The sequence below is a fragment of the Triticum urartu genome, chromosome 3 (genome assembly GCF_003073215.2).
Source record: "Triticum urartu cultivar G1812 chromosome 3, Tu2.1, whole genome shotgun sequence".
Classification (NCBI taxonomy): Eukaryota; Viridiplantae; Streptophyta; class Magnoliopsida; order Poales; family Poaceae; genus Triticum; species Triticum urartu.
In genome coordinates, this window is record NC_053024.1 from 74050260 (window position 1) to 74064634 (window position 14375).

At 53.1% G+C, this 14375-nt stretch overlaps 2 pseudogenes; both read left to right on the top strand.

Moving 5' to 3' along the window:
* The first annotated feature begins 2787 nt into the window (after window positions 1–2787).
* On the top strand, window positions 2788–6155 carry LOC125546678 (annotated as a pseudogene).
* Window positions 6156–7505: 1350 nt separating this feature from the next.
* On the top strand, window positions 7506–11517 carry LOC125546679 (annotated as a pseudogene).
* The last annotated feature ends 2858 nt before the right edge of the window (window positions 11518–14375 follow it).

Consider the following 14375-nt stretch of genomic DNA (forward strand, 5'->3'; position numbering starts at 1 on the left):
GAGGATGAAGTAGATTTTAGTATAATTTGATTTTGTCCAGCCGTTGGATTGAAAACCAAAGGGCGGCACCCCTCTCCTCGTCCAGCCCAGTCCCTTCTTCATTCTTGAGATCTTCCTCCATCCCTAAGGGCATCTCCATCCGTTGGCCTTCCAGGAAAGGCAAAAAATCACCCTCTAGGGGCGCACCGGCGCTAAACCGCGCACTGGGGGCGAGATGCCCCCCAGCCGCGGCCCCCCACAGGTTTTTAAAATGTTTAAATTCGGCGTAAACACAACGCAAACACGTTCGAGTTCGTTCAAATTTAAACATATTTTACAAAAAAAGGAAAAACTACCGCGGGCTACCCCGCCGTCTCCCTCGCCGCCCGCCTCGCTGCCCGCCCACGCAGTTCTACATGCCGAGGAGGCTGTAGAACCGCGTGTAGTCACCGCCGTCGTCGTCGTCGTTGTCGCCCTCGCCGACGCCTCCACCGTCCCTGCTGCATCCCTCCCCCGGTTGGCGCGGCGGGTTGGACGGTCCGGGGGCGTCGTCGTCGTCGTCGCTGTCGAGGACCACGATGCCGTGCTCGTCCTCGCGCCCACACTTGCGGGCGGCGATCTCCTCCAGGGCCCGGCGCTGCCGGACCATCTCGTCGCGGAGGTAGTCGTCCCGCGCCCACCGCAGGGCGTCCTCGTCGGAGAAGCCACGCTGGGCTACCTCCTCGTACTCCGCGGGGAGGCCGGGCTCCGACTTGGGCTCGACGAGGACGAAGCGGCCGGTGGGGGAAGCGTTGTCGCCGATGCGGACGCCGGAGCTGTGGGTGCGTGCGCTGACAGGCGTGCCCTGGGGCTCCGGCTTGACGGGGCGGAGGTGGAGGCAGGGGGAGCCGCCGGACGAGGAGGAGGACCCCCCGGTCTCCATGCGCCTCGGGGTACAGAAGTTTCCCCGGCGGTGTGGGAAGGACGGGGGAGCGGGGTACTCGAGGCGTGGCGTGTTGCCGCCCTCGATGTACTCGAGGACGGCCTCCAACGTGCGCCCGGGCACGCCCCACCACCGACGCCCGCCGACGGCGTTGAGCCTGCTGGAGGGCTCGACGCCGTTGGTGGCCTCGATCTGCTCGGCGTGACGGCGGCGGAAATAAGGCTCCCAGAGCGGGCTGTCGGGGACGTACCGTAGCCCCTCCCTCGCCGCACGCGGCAGGGACGAGCGGATGCGTGCGATCTCCGCACGCCGCGCTGCGCCGGTGGGTATCGGGGGCACCGGCACGCCGCCGGCGCTGATCCTCCACGCCCCGGGCACCCGCATGTCCGGCGGGACCGGATACTCGGCCTCGAAAAGGAGGCGAGCCTCGTTCTCGTGAAGATGGCGGCGACCGAAGCCGTTCGCCGCCGCGCCGTCGCCTGGGAAGCGCTCGGCCATGGTTGTGATGAACTGGAGACGGCGAGAGAGAGAGAAGAAGGAGGAACGACGACGGCCAGAGAGTGCGAGTCGCCGAGTGCGCTGGGGCGCGTCTTATATAGGCCGAGGCGCCGCCCGTGCGCGAGCCGCTGTGAGTACGCGTGGCGGGCGAGGGAGGGCGAGGGACGCGCGTCATCCGGTCTTCACTGCGCCGTCCGTGAGGCATCAATGGTGCAGGCTGACCGGCGCGGCAGCGCGGCAGCTTTGGCATTGATTCGCCGCGGGAAACGAGACGATGAGGACGACGAAGGGGCGAGAAGAGGGTAGAGTCGCTGACGCGGCGGGCCCGCGGCTATTTCGCGCCAAAACAGTTCGCCCCGCCGCCCCCGGACGCCCCCAGCGCGCCGGATTCGGTTTGAGTCCACCAGCGCTATTTTTGACCCAAGCCGACGAAAATCGGGCTCCTAATAACGCGACTGAGCCGTTTTTTCGACGCCAGCGTAAAAAACGTTTGAAAAGACCTTCCTGAGGGCATGGCTGGAGATGCCCTAACCGCCTACCTGCAAAGACCAAATAGAATTACTGCCGTTACTGGAGGCCAGCGGGTGGTGCCGTGCGCTGCCTTCGCCGTGCCATTGCCGTCCAGGCCACCCCTCTAAACCCCAATCTCATGCACCGGCGAATGGCGATCACCTGCATGGCCGCACGCGAACCAATAAAGGCCGCCTCACATAAAGTAGGACTTGTTGATCACATAAAGGAGGACTTGTTGATCACATATATGATCAATTTGTCCTTGTTTTCTCATATCCATTTGCTTTAGAACATGCCAGTGAACATATAATCAATTTGTCCTTGTTTTTACAAGATCTAGTAAAGACGCTAGTTAGCACACACTTGTTATATATTCTTGTGAAATAAGAGAAAAGGGACGGTCCATGCCAATGATCATCAAAGAAGGACGGCTTGAATGAAGATTAGAAAAATAAATTTGAAACTCTAAAACAACTGATTTTTGACATCGTCGAAGAAAGCAGAATAGAATGGCTCCATGAACTTGAAAGTTAGTTTGCTAAAAGCAATAGAGACCATCGTAAAAGCAAGTGATCTTCTTTTCAAGTCATTGAAAAAACAAGATAATTCAAGTTCCTAGAAGGAAATGGCAAGGATGTATCATGCGGTTTGGCTTGTGCCACCTCATCGATCCGCGACATGGTCTGCCACATCACTAATCCATGGCACGGCCTTCTCACTGGCCATGGACCATGCCCTCCTCCCAAAAGTCCAAACCAACCTTCTAAGACCATCTCTATCTCTTTATATATACATAGCGATCCATCCGCCTGCGGGGTTCGTGTGCGACTTGAACTTGGGACTTGGACGAATGGCGACGGTGACAGCGAGAGGACATGTGGCTGCTCCGGTATGCTCCTGCTGATGAAGCTTCGTCCTACTACAAGGTGCCTCTCATGTTCGGTACATTTCTACCAATGTTATTTGATAATGTGTTTGTTCGGATGATAAAAGAATATTGAATTAGTGCACATTTTTTATGATCAGACATTTTCTCGGCCAATCCTTCCAATTTACCACCTTATTTATTGTAACACAATCTGTGACTGTAGGCGTGGTTGTTTCTATTGAAGAGATTCAGTCAACTGTCGCTGAGGTTCTAAAGGAAAACCTGGAAGCTATATTGGAGCAGCGCTATCACATACTTCCTCGGTTTTTATTTACTCCGCATATTAATTTTGGTCAAATTCAAGCTTTGTAAATTTTAACAAAGTTTAGAGAAAAATATTAACATATACAATAACAAGTCAACACTTAGATTCATTATTGAATGTACTTTTCACAACATATAGATTTGTTATGATAAATGTTTATGTTATGTTATCTAAACTTGGTCAAATTTTGTAAGCTTTGACTTTAGTCAAATCTAATATGTAGACTAAATAGAAACGGAGGGAGTAAATGGTTTGGCTTCCGGTTCACTTTTATATTACTGAATTTTCTGATTTATTACTAGAGGAAAGCGAACTGGTCCTTTTATCCTGCGTATCCTTCTCGCACTTGGTGGCCTATCGGGCAGGTCAGGAAGCGGCACCCTGGGGCGATGCTAAGAGCAACTCTAGCAGATCCTGTATCCCGCCGACCCACAAAACGTGTTTGTAGTTTGTGCAACACCGTTTTTGCGGGCCGACGCAGACGGCCGCAGATGCAGACCCCGCATAACGAATTCGTAAGAAAGGATATTTGCGGAATATTTTTTTACGGGTCGGTTTTGCGGGGTCTGATCTGGTGCAGCTCGTCCCAACCCGAAAAATCTAAATTTGCACCTTAATTTGATCCATTATAATGCATTTCTTTGCTTTTTCAACAACATTGAATAGATAAGACATCACCAAATCTTTGCTAGAATAATAAGACCAAAGAAAACAAGAATCACAAGTATACATTTTAGAAGATTTCCAACTTCCATAACTGCTTTCACTAGTTGGACTAATATCTTCTCCATGCATTCATTGTTAATCTGCGGATTCTTGATTTTGCATTCTTCTTTCTTCATTTTTGGTTCGAAAGAAGTAGACGTTGCTTCCCCTCTAGTTGCACATGCAGCCGCATCATTGCCTTCGGTTCTTCTAAGAAGTGCGTCAACGTCTATTATGTTTCTTTCTATCAACAAATCAATGTATTCGCCTTCCCAAAACCAAAATGAGCATCCATCTTCCTACACACATGAGTGAGCATGTTCAAAATGAGCTACCACAATTGAACCAAATAATGAGCTATCAAAATGAGCTACCACAAGTGCACGTACCCCGTCGTTTTCGCATTTGAAGAACACCCATCTGGGGTGCTTCGGCGTGCCCGAAGTGAGCCGCAACACTTTCCGCGTGCAGTCGTCGCACTTTATGAGCGGCATCGGCAAGCCACAAAGACGCTGCGCGAGCGCCGAGCCCGGTGGACGGCCGGACGAATCCATGCCCGCAAACCTTCGGCGGCGGCGGGCGGACGAAGCAGTACCTGCATGCGGCGATGCGCCTTTGCCTGGGCTGCGGGAGAGGCTCCCCGACCACTCCATCGCTTGGGGCAGCAACCGGCGGCCGGAAAAGCCAAATCCGACGGCCCGCGATGAAGTGCCGCAGATCTGCAAAATCCGGCGGGCCGCCGACACGGGGGGGAAGGGAGGGGAGGCCTCGTGCCCGTGGCGGCCTTCCGGCGTGCTCCTGCCGGAATCTTGGGCGGCGGCCGGCGGCGGTGCGAGGGAGGAGAGGAGGGGTGGTTGGTGGAAAAAAGCGCGGGATGAAATGTCCCTCCCCCCACCAACCGCTTCCGTTTATATGCAGGGCACCCCAGCCGCGAGGGGGAAACCCGCGTTTTCTCGGGTTGGGCTCGGTATTTTGCCGCGTCCCCTAAAAATTTTTGCGGACCGAGGCAGGATGCGTGGTATGATCGGGTTGGTTTTTCTGCCCCGATCCGCATTTTGACGGTTATTTTACGGGTCAGGGCGGGATGCGGGGTTTGTTAGAGTTGCTCTAAGGCAACAAAGGTGCAAAATAATCCTGATTAAATACTCGAGTGTCTGGTTGTATTGCCTTGCCTTTACGTCGAACCACTTCTTTTTTTGCTCTTACAGGAGGAGATTGAGAAGAAGCTTGCTGACAATGTTCATTGCATGGTGGATTCACTTGAAAACATTGAAAACATTACACATTCTGTAAGTTCCTTTCTTGAAATAGCTTTGCCTTGGTTGAAATGTGACTTTGCACCGGGGTGGACAACGTCCTCGACGCCAGGATCGTCAACGCCGACGGTGACCTCCTCGACAAGGTGGCCATGGGGCCGGAACCGTTCCGGGCCATCCGGGGTGGAGGCGGTTAGAGCTTCGGCGTCGTGGCGTCGTGGAAGCTGAAACTCTCCGTTGTACCTCCGACGGTGACGGTGGTCAACACCGCCAGGGCCTTCGACAAGACCACCGCCGCCGTCCTCGCCAAATGGGAGGCGCTAACTCTCATGCCGTTCTTCCCGGACCTCACCATCCATGCCGTGGTGCAGGGCAACAACACTGTCTTCCAAACCCTCTTCCTCGGCAGCTGCTCGCGGCTCGTGGGCAAGATGGACACGTTCTTCCCGGAGCTGGGTACGACAGCGGGCGACTGCAGGGAGATGAGCTGGGTGCGCGCCATGGCATTTATCAGCTTGAGCAGCACTGACATCAACATCCCCTCGGAGGGGATGCTGAACCGGACCAACAACCTGGGCACCTACGTCAAGAACAAGTCGGACTACACACGGTGCGCCGTTCAGGGCGGGGTGTGAGAGCATCTACCAGGAGCACCTGTTGCAAAACGGCGTCCTAATGATGATCATGGAGCCACACGGCGGCGTGGTTGGCAGCGTCATCCCGGACTCCGTGACGCCGTACCCGCACCGCAGGGGCGTGCTCTACAACATCCAGTACGTCGCCTACTGGTGCTGCGTGGCCGACAGCAACGCGGTGGAGGCGGCCACCGGGTGGATCAACGGGTTGTACGGGTTCATGGAGCCGCTGGTGAGCAGCAACCCGTGGGAGGCCTTCATCAACTACCGTGACCTGGATATCGGGCAGAACACGGTCGGTGACTACGACGTGACGACGTACGAGAGCGGGAGGGTTTGGTGGGAGAAATACTTCATGGGGAGCTTCCGGCGGCTGGCGACGGTGAAGGGGAAGGTGGATCCCGGCGACTACTTCAGAAACGAATAGAGCATCCTGCCGCTCCTAGCCATCTAGGCTTTCCTGCAATGAGTGAACTTCTCAAAAGAAAAAAATAAATAAAATGGTAAGGGGTGAAGGCTGAAGAGTGCGGATTGATGTGTACACCAGCGAACATGCATGAATGCGTGCATGGGCGTCACATTGTCTTTGTCAAGGAATAAAGATTTGGAACTATTATGGATGAAAAAGACGTATAAGTCGATTTTGTCCTAGGCGTTGGATTGAAAATCAAAGACCAGGCACCCTTCCCCTCGAACCCAACCCCTTCGTCATGTTCATCATATCTTCTTCCACCCCGAACCTCCTACCTGCAAAGACTGAATAGCCCGCTACCGTCACCGGAGGCTATTGGGCACCGTCTTGCGCTACCTTCACCCTGCCGTCGTCGCTCGGGCCGCTCCTCTAACTCCCCAACTCTTGCATTGGCAATCACCCCATCCCCCCGACCCACACTCGAACATGTAAAGCCTCCGCCTCATCTCCCCTTGTGATACTGCAGCAAGCGGTGTCGTCTCATGGTCGTTCCTTACGAGGCCTTGTCGGGGACACCGCACCAGGCAACATTGCCCATGGGTCGGCCTCGGGGCTCCGCGAGCGCCTTCGCTTCTCCACAAAATCAATTTCTGATTACCTTTGATCTGGTTTCAGATTGTAAATAGTCCCCACCTATTTCCCCCAGGGTTACCCTAGGTATCAAACCCATGGCAAATTCTGCTAATAGGTAGGAATTCAAGCAAGCTATCATTGTCGTTAAGAGTTCTCAATTTTTTGGACCGACTATCACAAGTTGTATGGAGATATCAATATAATGGAAATAGGCATGGATATGAGGACTTTACTTACAACCTTATACTTGCACTTAGGATCTTGTCTTGATTTCCAACATAGTCCTGGTAGACACCGTTATGATGCGTTCTCAATGTGTAGATGTGGGGTATGCGTCCAAATAACGTCACGATCGATCAACAACCCGCATCATGAGTTTATTGTCCAACCAAGGCCCTTACCGTTGTCAATGCTAAATCTGACATATCTCGAGGTAGGGGTCCTAAGCTAGGCAGCTTGGAGCGATGATAACATAGACATAGGATTTCACCCAGGTCCGGGCTCTCTCGAAGAGATAATACCCTATGTCTTGCTTTTCATTGTATTGATATGAGAGATAGTACAGAGTACATGTATCTATCACGAGATTGTTGATCTAAGTTGTAATGTCATGGAAGTTCTATTGACTAGCCTGGCCTCGGTTTATATAATATACCGGAGGCCTAGGATAACAGGAGTCCTTGTCTTGTGTGCCAAGTCTTGTGGAGTCTTCCTTATACACATTATGGGTTGCCCGAAGTGGCCCATTAGTGAACCGCCATGGGGTTCCTCGACCCGACCCACTTGGACAGGAGACGACGTGGTGAGTACCCCCTAGTCCAGGAAACCAACAGCAGCCCCATGAACCGGTCTTCAAGTTGCGGAAGCTCCTCGTTTCTTCCGAAATGTTCTTCGTCTTCGGTCATCGGTCTCGAAAGCTGGTTCAACAAATATTACCATCTCCGATCTTGAGGATCGCCGAGGTGTATCCTTAGAGTTCACACGTCGGGTATCTGAGGAGTTCACACGCCGGGCATCCGAGGAGCCCCTTTAAGTTCCCAACCTTTATAAATGCCTTATTATTTTTATGCCACATCTCGGGGTTTGAAGTTTTTCACGTGCCGCGGTGTCCTCTTGCAGATGAGCTCCAATGACGGGCTGCATCCGAGGTGTCTTTTGCATCTGAGCTCCCAACACCGGTCGGCATTCAAGGTGTCATAGATTACCTTGGTCAGGAAAAGGTTGAAGGAGTTGAGCCAAGCTTAATGCCAAAAAATTCCTCTAGGGAGCCAACCACTTGCATCCGAGCTTTATGCTGGACTGCTTCGAGGTGGTGCACCACATCGGCCTTGGGTTACGGAAATTATTTCTGATTGGTGCAATTTATTATCTTCCGAGATGTATAGCTAGTAGCCCTCAAGGTGTGTGTCAGCCGGTATTCACTTGAAGGATAGCATAAAACTGCTGATCCCAGTAGCCTCCGAGACTCATGTTGATTTGCAAAATCGGGCCGAGGAACAAATACTTGCTCGTCAACATACTTAGGAACGGAAATGTGGTGCGCAATAGCTCTCAAGACCCAGGATGGGTGCGGCTGACCAACTTGAGGATCGTAATCAACTCGGAAATTATTTTGCAGATTTAATTTCTTGCATTGAATCGTCAATGCAGGAGCCCCCGAACCACTGGTCGGGTGGCAACACCTGATCAGAAGATCGATGTACCCCTTGAATGACTTTTAAATCAGAAGCGCGAAACCCAGTAGCCCCCAAGCCTTAATTTGGGCACGGGTGGCCGAATTAAGGATCGACATGTGTTTGACACAAAATTTTGTTACATTTGAGACGGACTTCTCGACAAGAGAATAAAGATCTCTTAAAGGAGCTGGAGCTATTGAAAGCCAAGCTTGCCGAGTCGCAGAAAGAAGTGGCCAAAATCAAGAAAATCTCTTGCGAGGCATATGGTAAGTTTAATACTTGACCCATGCCGAGCGCTGCTACCTCTTGAGCACTGCGTTGGATTTCCCCGAAGAGGAGTGGATGATGCAGCAAAGTAGCGTAAGTATTTCCCTCAGTTTTTGAGAACCAAGGTATCAATCCAGTAGAAGGCTACGCGCGAGTCCCTCGTACCTACACAAAAACAATAGCTCAACGCAACCAACACGCTTAGGGGTTGTCAATCCCTTCACGGTCACTTACGAAAGTGAGACCTGATAGAGATGATAAATAATTTTTTTGGTATTTTTGATATAAAGATGCAAAGTAAAAAGTAAAAGCAAAGTAAAAGAAAAGCAATAATAAAGTGATGGAGATTGATATGATGAGAAAGAGACCCGGGGGCCATAGGTTTCACTAGTGGATTCTCTCAAGAGCATAAGTATTCTACGGTGGGTGAACAAATTACTGTTGAGCAATTGACAGAATTGAGCATAGTTATGAGAATATCTAGGTATGATCATGTATATAGGCATCACATCCGAGACAAGTAGACCGACTCCTGCCTGCATCTACTACTATTACTCCACTCATCGACCGCTATCCAACATGCATCTAGAGTATTAAGTTAAAACAGAGTAACGCCTTAAGCAAGATGACATGATGTAGAGGGATAGTTTCATGCAATATGATAAAACCCCCATCTTGTTATCCTCGATGGCAACGATACAATACGTGCCTTGCTGCCCCTTCTGTCACTGGGAAAGGACACCGCAAGATTGAACCCAAAGCTAAGCACTTCTCCCGTGGCAAGAACAACCAATCTAGTAGGCCAAACCAAACTGATAATTCGAAGAGACTTGCAAAGATAACCAATCATACATAAAAAAATTCAGAGAAGATTCAAATATTATTCATAGATAGACTTGATCATAAACACACAATTCATCGGTCTCAACAAACACACCACAAAAAAAAGATTACATAGAATAGATCTCCACGAGAGAGGGGGAGAACATTGTATTGAGATCCAAAAAGAGAGTAGAAGCCATCTAGCTACTAACTATGGGCCCGTATGTCTGAAGTAAACTACTCACACTTCATCGGAGAGACTTGGATGATGATGTAGAAGCCCTCCGTGATCGATGCCCCCTCCGGCGGAGCTCCGGAACAGACCTAAGATGGGATCTCGTGGATACAAAAAGTTGCAGCGGTGAAATTAGGTTTTTGACTCCGTATCTGATCGTTTGAGGGTACGTGGATATATATATATAGGAGGAAGAAGTACTTCGGTGGAGCTTCGAGGGGCCCACGAGGCAGGGGGCGCGCCCTCCACCCTCGTGACCGCCTCGTGGCTTTCTTGACGGAGGGTCCAAGTCTCCCGGATCTTATCTGATGAGAAAATCACGTTTCCGAAGGTTTCATTCCGTTTGGACTCCGTTTGATACTCATTTTCTTCGAAACCCTAAAACAGAAAAAAACAGCAATTCTGGGCTGGGCCCCCGGTTAATAGGTTAGTCCCAAAAATAATATAAAAATAGATAATAAAGCCCAATAATGTTCAAAACAGTAGATAATATAGCATAGAGCAATAAAAAATTATAGATACGTTGAAGACGTATCAAGCGCCCAGGTGTTCACGGTGCTGGACCTTGCGAGGTCGCGCGCCGTGCGCGTCCATCCCGGGGAGGCCTCCATGTGGGTGGACTCAGGGGTGACGTTGGGCGAGCTCTACTACGTCGGCGGCACGACCAGCCCCACGCTTGCATTCCTGTGCGGCGTTTGCCCGACGGTCAGCGTCGAAGGGTACCTCAGCGGATGAGGCATCGGCCTAATGATGCGCAAGTTTGGCACTGAGGCGAACAATGTTCTCGACGCCAGGACCATCAACGCTAACGGTGACCTCCTCGACAAGGCAACCATGGGGCCGGATCTATTCTGGGACATCCGGGGTGGAGGCGGTGAGAGCCTCGGCGTGGTGATGTCGTGGAAGCTGAAGCTCTCCGTTGTGCGTCAGACGGTGACGGTGGTCAACATCACTAGGACCTTCAATAGGATCACCGTCGTCGTCCTTGCTAAATGGGTGACGTTCACACTCAGGCCGTTCCTCCCGGGCCTCACCATCCATGCCATGGTGTTGGGCAACAACACGTTCTTCCAGACCCTCTTCCTCGGCAGCTGCTCGTGGCTCGTGGGCAAGATGGACGTGTTCTTCCCGGAGCTCGGCACGACGGCGGCCGACTGCAGGGAGATGAGCTGGGTGTGCACCATGGCGTTCATCGGCCTGAGGAGCATCGACATCAACATCCCCCCGGATGGGATGCTGAACCGGACCAACAACCTGAGCGCCAACGTGAAGAACAAGTCAGACTACATGCGGTGTGCCGTGGGCAAGGCGGGTTGGGAGAGCATCTACCGGGATCACCTTATGCGGAACAGCGCCCTGATGATGATCATGGAGCCGCACGACGGCGTGGTTGGCTACGTTATCCCGAACTCCGCCACGCCATACCCGCACCGCAACAATGTTCTCTACAACATATAGTACGTGTCCTTCTGGTGCTGCGCGTCGACGACGGTGCGGCGGAGGCGGCCACCGGGTGGATCAACGACCTATACGGGTTCATGGAGCCGCTGGTGAGCAGCAACCGGAGGGAGGCCTTCGTCAATTACCACGATCTGGACATCGGGCAGAGCGCGATGGGCGACGACGGCGTGACGACATATGAGAGAGGGAGGGTTTGGGGGCGGAGTACTTCATGGGGAACTTCTGGCGGCTGGCGACGGTGAAGGGTCAGCTGGATCCCGGCGACTACTTTAGGAACGAGCTGAGCATCCCGTCGCTCCTACGTGTCTAGCTAGCCTGCAACGACCATGGTTGGCTATGCCCATTGCATGGTGGATTCACTCGACAAGGCCGTCATGGGGGAGGATCTCTTCTGGGCCATCCGGGGTGGATGCGGTGAGAGCTTCGACATCGAGGTGTCGTGGAAGCTAAAGTTGTTCGTTGTCCCTCCGACGGTGACGGTGGTGAACATCGCGAGGACCTTCGACGAGACCACTGCCGCCGTCATTGCCAAATAGGAGACGTTCACGCTCAGGCCGTTCCTCCGGGTCCTCACCACCTGCGCCGTTGCTGCGGGGCAACAACACTGTCTTCCAGACCCTCTTCCTCGGCATCTGCTCGCGGCTCATGGGCAAGATGGAAGCGTTCTTCCCGGAGCTGGGCATGACAGCCGCTGACTGCGGGGAGATGAGCTGGGTGCACGCCATGGCATTCCTTGGTCTGAGCAGCACCGACATCAACATCCCCCGGAGGGGATGCTCAACCAGACCAACAACCTGGGCACCTACATCAAGAACAAGTCAGACTACGTACGGTGCGCCGTCGGCAAGGCGGGGAGGGAGAGCATCTACCAGGAGCACCTGTTGCAGATCGGCATCCTGATGATGATCATGGAGCCGCACGGTGGCGTGGTTGGCAGCGTCATCCCGGACTCCCTGACGTCATACCCACACCGCAGGGGCATGCTCTACAACATCCAGTACGTTGGCTTCTGGTGTTGCGCGATCCATGACATCGCGGCAGAGGCGGCCACCAGGTGGATCAATGGGCTGTACGGGTTCATGGAGCCACTGGTGAGAAGCAACCCGAGGGAGGCCTTCGTCAACTATCGTAACCTGGATATCGGGCAGAATGCGGTCGGCGACGACGGCGTGACGACATACGAGAGCGGGAGGGTTTGGGGGGAGAAATACTTCATGGGGAACTTCTGGCGCCTGGCAACGGTGAAGGGGGAGGTGGATCCTTGCGACTACTTCAGGAACGAACATAGCATCCCGCCGCTCCTAGCCGTCTAGGCTTTCCTGCAACAAGTGAACTTCTTAAAAGGAAAAACAAATGAAGTGGTAAGGAGTGATGGCTGAAGAGTGCAGATTGATGTGTACGCCAGCCAACATGCATGAATGCGTGCATGGGCGTCAGATTGTCTTTGTCTTGAACAAGGAATAAAGATTTGGAACGATTATGGATGAAAAAGATGTATATGTCAGATTTTGCCCCAACCATCGGATTGAAAATCAATGGCCGGGCACCCTTTCCCCTCCAACCCAACCCCTTCGTCCTCTTCATCATATCTTCTTCCAGCCTGAACCACCTACCTGAAAAGACCGAATAGCTTGTTGGTGTCACCGGAGGCTAGTGGGCACCGTCGTGTGCTACCTTCGCCCTGCCGTCATCGCCCAGGCTGCTCCTCTAACCCCCCAATTCTTGCATCGGCGATCACCCCATCCCCCTGACCCACACTCGAACACGTAAAGCCTCCGCATCATCTCCCCCCGTGACACTGCAACAAGCGGTGTCGTCTCATGCTTGTTCCTTATGAGGCCTTGTCGGGGACACCGCATCAGGCAGCATTGCCCATGGGTCGGCCTCGGGGCTCCGCGAGCGCCTTCGCTTCTCCACAAAATCAATTTCTAATTACATTTGATCTGGTTTCAGATTGTAAATAGTCCCCACCTATTTCCCCAAGGGTTACCCTAGGTATCGAACCCATGGTAAATTCTACTAATAGGTACGAATTCAAGCAAGCTATTATTGCCATTAAGAGTTCAATTTTCTCGACTGAATATGGTAAGTTCGGCACCGAGGAAGGGTACCTTAGTGGAGGCGGCATCGGCCTGATGATGCGCATGTTCGGCACCGGGGCGGACAACATTCTCGACGCCAGGATCGTCAAAGCTGACGGTGACCTCCTCGACAAGGCGACCATGGGGCCGGATCTATTCTGGGCCATCCGGGGTGGAGGCAGTAAGAGCTTCAGCGTGGTGGTGTCGTGGAAGCTGAAGCTCTCCGTTGTGCCTCCAACGGTGACGGTGGTCAACATCGCCAGGTCCTTCAACGAGACCACTGCCGCCATCCTCGCCAAATAGGAGACGTTCACACTCAGTCCGTTCCTCCCAGACCTCACCATCCGTGCCGTGGTGTCGGGCAACAACACGTTCTTACATACCCTCTTTCTCGGTAGCTGCCCGTGGCTCGTGGGCAAGATGGACGCGTTCTTCCTGGAGCTCGACACGACGGTGGCCTACTATAGGGAGATGAGATGGGTGCGTAGCATGGCGTTCATCGACCTGAGAAGCACCGACATCAACATCCCCCCGGAGGGGATGCTGAACCGGACTAAGAACCTGAGCACCTACACGAAGAACAAGTTGGACTACGTGCGGTGTGTCGTGGGCAAGGCGGGGTGGGAGAGCATTAACGAGTAGCACCTGTCGTGGAACGACACCCTGATGATGGTCATGGAGCCGCACGGTGGCGTGCTCAGCATCGTCTTCCCGGACTCTGCCATGTTGTACCCGCACAACAGGGGTGTGCTATACAACATCTAGTATGTGGCCTTCTGGTGCTGCACGGGCGACGGCCGCGCGGCAGATGTGGCCACCGGGTGGATCAACGGCCTATACGGGTTCATGGAGCCGCGGGTGAGCAACAAACCTAGGGAGGCCTTCATCAACTACCACTATCTGGACATTGGGCATAACATGGTGGGCCACGACGACGTGACGACGTACAAGAGCGGGTGGGTTTGTGGGGGAGGGGGGGGGAGTACTTCATGGGGAACTTCCAGCGGCTGGCGGCGGTATGCGGAGCTCCAGCGTAGATTCCTATCATATCTTTGGAAGGTGAGATTAGGGTTTCTCGTCGTACGTG